This window comes from Nycticebus coucang, chromosome 9, assembly GCF_027406575.1.
Source record: "Nycticebus coucang isolate mNycCou1 chromosome 9, mNycCou1.pri, whole genome shotgun sequence".
Classification (NCBI taxonomy): Eukaryota; Metazoa; Chordata; class Mammalia; order Primates; family Lorisidae; genus Nycticebus; species Nycticebus coucang.
In genome coordinates this window covers 56,453,339-56,458,218 of record NC_069788.1, presented here as the reverse complement: position 1 = coordinate 56,458,218, position 4,880 = coordinate 56,453,339, and the positions used below count along the sequence as shown (strand labels likewise).

The 4,880-nt window shown below is 38.9% G+C and overlaps 1 pseudogene across 1 annotated transcript; it reads left to right on the top strand.

Moving 5' to 3' along the window:
- The first annotated feature begins 1,695 nt into the window (after positions 1 to 1,695).
- Positions 1,696 to 4,653, top strand: LOC128594824 (transportin-1-like; annotated as a pseudogene). The gene has a single exon (XR_008382626.1). The product of XR_008382626.1 is annotated as a transportin-1-like (transcript).
- The last annotated feature ends 227 nt before the right edge of the window (positions 4,654 to 4,880 follow it).

Here is a 4,880-nt window from a genome sequence, read left to right as displayed (position 1 = left end):
TATTACAGAGCCTGACCACTTGCCTGCCTCTTATTTTTAGCTTCTGTTCTCAATTTTTGTTCATATAAAATGTACCTTCACAGTAGTAGCTATCGATTTATCCATCTGTGTCATTTTTTTTAACTTTTCATGGGTGCATAATAGTTGTATATATTTATAGTTGTGTGTATGTATATATAATATAGTGTTTACATATAATATATGCATACACATATATCATGTTTAAATAGGCATACAATATAAATTGATCAGATTAGAATAATTGGGGTATCCACCTCAGGCATGTAACATTTCTTTATGTTAGGAACATTCCAGTTCCAGTCTTCTAGTTATCTGAAAGAATAATTTCACTTACTCTTGATTATGGTCACTTTGTTGTGCTATCAAATATTGTCAGTTCTATCTAACTATATTTTTGTACCCGTTAACCAAGCCCTCTCTATCTCTTGCTCCCCATCGCCCTTCCCACCCTTTGATAACCACCATTGTACTCTCTGTCACCATGAGATCAATCATTTTTAATATTTAATTCACCCATATGCAAGATTTGTCTTTCTATGCTTGGCTTATTTCATTTAACACAGTGTTCTCCTAATTCCATCCATGTTGTTGCACGTGGTGAGATTTCATTCTTATGTGGCTAATATTCCATTGTGTGTATGTGCCACATTTCCTTCTTTCTTTCTTTCTTTTTTTTTGCAGTTTTTGGCCCAGGGCTGGGTTTGAACCCACCACCTCTGGCATATTGGGCTGGCATCCTACTCCTTTGAGCCACAGGCACCGCCTGTACCACATTTCTTTAGGAAGAAAGGAAGGAAGGAAAGAAAGAAAGAAGGAAGGAAGGCAGGCTTTGGATAGTCTGAGCCTTTTATGGTTCCATATACATTTTAGATTATTTTTATGGATTACAAAGTAATCTATGGATAGTAGTATAGACATTTTAAAAATACTGATTCTTCCGATCTATGCTCAGGAAATACCTGTCCATTATTTTGTGTTCCCTTCATTTTCTCAGCAATGTTTTCCAGTTTCATTGCTGAGATATTTCACTACTTCGGTCAAGTTTATTCCTTATTTTCTTTTATTTAGAGTTATTACAAATGGAATTACTTTCTCAGATTGTTTGCTGTTGGTATTTTGTTTTATTTAGAGTTATTACAAATGGAATTACTTTCTCAGATTGCTTACTGTTGGCATATGGAAATGCTATTGATTTTTCTATGTTGATTATACATATATCCTATAATTTTACTGAATATGTTTATCAATTCTAATAATTTTTTATGGCATCCTTATCTTTCTCTAGGTATAAGATAATATCATCTACAAACAAGGATAATTAGGCTTCTTCCTTTCCAGTTTAAACACCTGTATTTCTTTCTCTTGTACAATTGCTCTAGTGAGAACTTCCAGTACCATCTTGATAACAATGGTCAAAGTGGGCATCCTTGTCTTGTTTCAGATCTTAGAGGAAAAGATCTCAGTTTTCCCCATTCTGTACCACACCAGCTGTGAGTCTGTCTCATATGGCATTTATGGTGTTGAGGTAAGTTCTTTCTATACCCAGTTTTTTGAAAGCTTTCATCATCAAGAAATATTGAATGTTGAGATTCTCTTTGTTCCACAGCCATTTCAGGCCCCCCACAGGAGGAAACGCCGCTTCAGCAGAAGGCCTGAGTGCCTGAGGCCTCTGGGATGGTGTGGGATCGGCAAACCAAGATGGAGTATGAGTGGAAACCTGAGGAGCAAGGACTTCAGCACATCCTGCAGCTGTTGAAGGAGTCCCAGTCCCCAGACACCACCATCCAGAGAACTGTGCAACAATTCTAGAAACTGGAACAACTCAATCAACATCCATATTTTAACAACCACTTGATTTTTGTTCTTACAAAGTTAAAATCTGAAGATGAACCTACAAGATCACTGAGTGGTCTCATCTTGAAGAATAATGTAAAAGGACATTTTCAGAACTTTCCAAATGGTGTAACAGATTTTTTTTAAAAGTGAGTGTTTAAATAATATTGGTTACTCCTCTCCTCTAATTAGAGCTACAGTTGGTGTTTTGATTACAACCATAGCCTCCGAGGGAGAATTGCAGAATTGGCCTGACCTCTTATCGAAACTCTGTAGTCTGTTGGATTCCAAAGATTACAACACCTGTGAGGGAGCAGTTGGTGCTCTTCAAAAAATATGTGAAATTTTAGGTAGTGATGTTTTAGATCGTCCTCTCAACATTATGATTCCCAAATGTTTGCAGTTCTTCAAGCACAGTAGTCCAAAAATAAGGTCTCATGCTGTTGCATGTGTCAATCAGTTTGTCATCAGCAGGACTCAAGCTCTGATGTTGCACATTGATTCTTTTATTGAGAATCTCTTTGCACTGGCTGGTGATGAAGAACCAGAGGTACAGAAAAATGTGTGCTGGGTCCTTGTGATGCTACTTGAAGTCAGGATGAATTGCCTGCTTCCTCACATGCATAATATAGTTGAGTACATGCTACAGAGGACTCAAGATCAAGATGAAAATGTGGATTTAGAAGCCTGTGAATTTTGGTTAACTTTAGCTGAACAGCCAATATGCAAAGATGTACTCGTAAGGCATCTTCCTAAGTTAATTCCTATGTTAGTGAATGGCATGAAATACTCAGATATAGATATCATCCTGCTTAAGGGTGATGTTGAAGAAGATAAAACAATTCCTGATAGTGAACAGGGTATAAGGTCATGTTTTCACTGATCAAGAACAGTGGCTCAGCAGTACGATGAAGATGGAATTGAAGAGGAAGAAGTTGATGATGATGAAATTGATGATGACAATACAATTTCTGACTGGAATTTAAGACAGTGTTCTGCTACTGCCCTAGATGTTCTTGCAAATGTGTATCGTGATGAGCTACTTCCACATATTTTGCCCCTTTTGAAAGTATTACTTTTTCATCACAAGTGGGTTGTTAAAGAATCAGGCATCTTGGTTTTAGGAGCAATTGCTGAAGGTTGCATGCAAGGCATGATTCCATACTTGCCTGAGCTCATTCCTCACCTTATTCAGTGCCTCTCTGATAAAAAGGCTCTTGTGCGTTCCATAACGTGCTGGACTCTTGGCCGCTGTGCACACTGGGTAGTCAGCCAGCCCCCGGACGTGTACCTGAAGCCATTAATGACTGAACTGCTCAAGCACATCCTGGATAGCAACAAAAGAGTACAAGAAGCTGCCTGCAGTGCCTTTGCTACCCTAGAAGTGGAGGCTTGTACAGAACTTGTTCCTTACCTTGCTTATATACTTGATACCCTGGTCTTCGCATTTAGTAAATACCAGGATAAGAACTTGCTTATTCTTTACGATGCCATAGGCACATTAGCAGATTCAGTAGGACATCATTTAAACAAACCAGAATATATTCAGATGCTAATACCTCCACTGATCCAGAAATGGAACATGTTAAAGGATGAAGATAAAGATCTCTTCCATTTACTTGAGTGCCTATCTTCGGTTGCCACAGCCCTGTAGTCTGGCTTCCTTCCATACTGTGAACCTATGTATCAGTGTTGTGTAAATCTAGTACAGAAGACACTTGCACAAGCCATGCTGAACAATGCTCAGCCTGATCAATATGAGGCTCCAGATAAAGATTTTATGATGGTGGCTCTTGATTTATTGAGTGGCCTGGCTGAAGGACTTGGAGGTAACATTGAACAACTGGTGGCCCCAAGTAACATCCTAACGTTAATGTATCAGTGCATGCAGGATAAAATGCCAGAAGTTTGACAGAGTTCTTTTGCACTATTAGGTGACCTGACAAAATCTTGCTTTCAGCACATTAAGCCTTGTATAGCTGATTTCATGCCAATCTTGGGAACAAACCTAAATCCAGAGTTCATTTCAGTATGCAACAATGCCACATGGGCAATTGGAGAAATCTCTATTCAAATGGGTATAGAGATGCATCCTTATATTCCTATGGTGTTGCACCAGCTGGTAGAAATCATTAACAGACCCAACACACCAAAGACGTTGTTAGAGAATACAGCAATAACAATTGGTCGTCTTGGTTACATTTGTCCTCAAGAGGTGGCTCCCATGCTACAGCAGTTTATAAGACCCTGGTGCACCTCTCTGAGAAACATAAGAGACAATGAGGAAAAAGATTCCGCATTCCGTGGGATTTGTACCATGATCAGTGTGAATCCCAGTGGCGTAATTCAAGATTTTATTTTTTTGTGATGCTGTTGCATCATGGATTAACCCAAAAGATGATCTCAGAGACATGTTCTGTAAGATCCTTCATGGATTTAAAAATCAAGTTGGGGATGAAAATTGGAGGCGTTTCTCTGACCAGTTTCCTCTTCCCTTAAAAGAGCGTCTTGCAGCTTTTTATGGTGTTTAATCTAATACACTTAAGCTGCACTCCCAAAATTAGGGCCCTTTGGTCTTGGAGACTATGAGGGAGCCTTTTCACCCAGGGAAAATGTTACCCTTTACAGCGGCGGGGGGGTAAACCAGTAGGGAATACAGTACAATCCCAACCCTACTGGGAGGGGCGGGAGGGTGGTGTTGCCGTCACTGTATTAAGTTGATGTTGGGAAATGTTTTAACATCTGGAGCTTTTGTGGGTGGAAATCTGTCTCCAATTACAACTCCGCACTGGATGTGAAGAAGAAAAAAAAATGTTCAGTCTGCTCACAAAACAGCACACTCTTGAATATTATGGGGAATTGTACCAAAACAAGAACCATATAAATGATGCATAGGGATAAGAAAGAGGAAAAATTCTATAGCGCACAATAAAGGAAACTGAGGGGGTTACAAACAGTAAAAAAAAAAAAAAAGAAAGAAAGAAAAGAAAAGAAATATTGGATGTTATCAAATGCTTTTTTAGCAT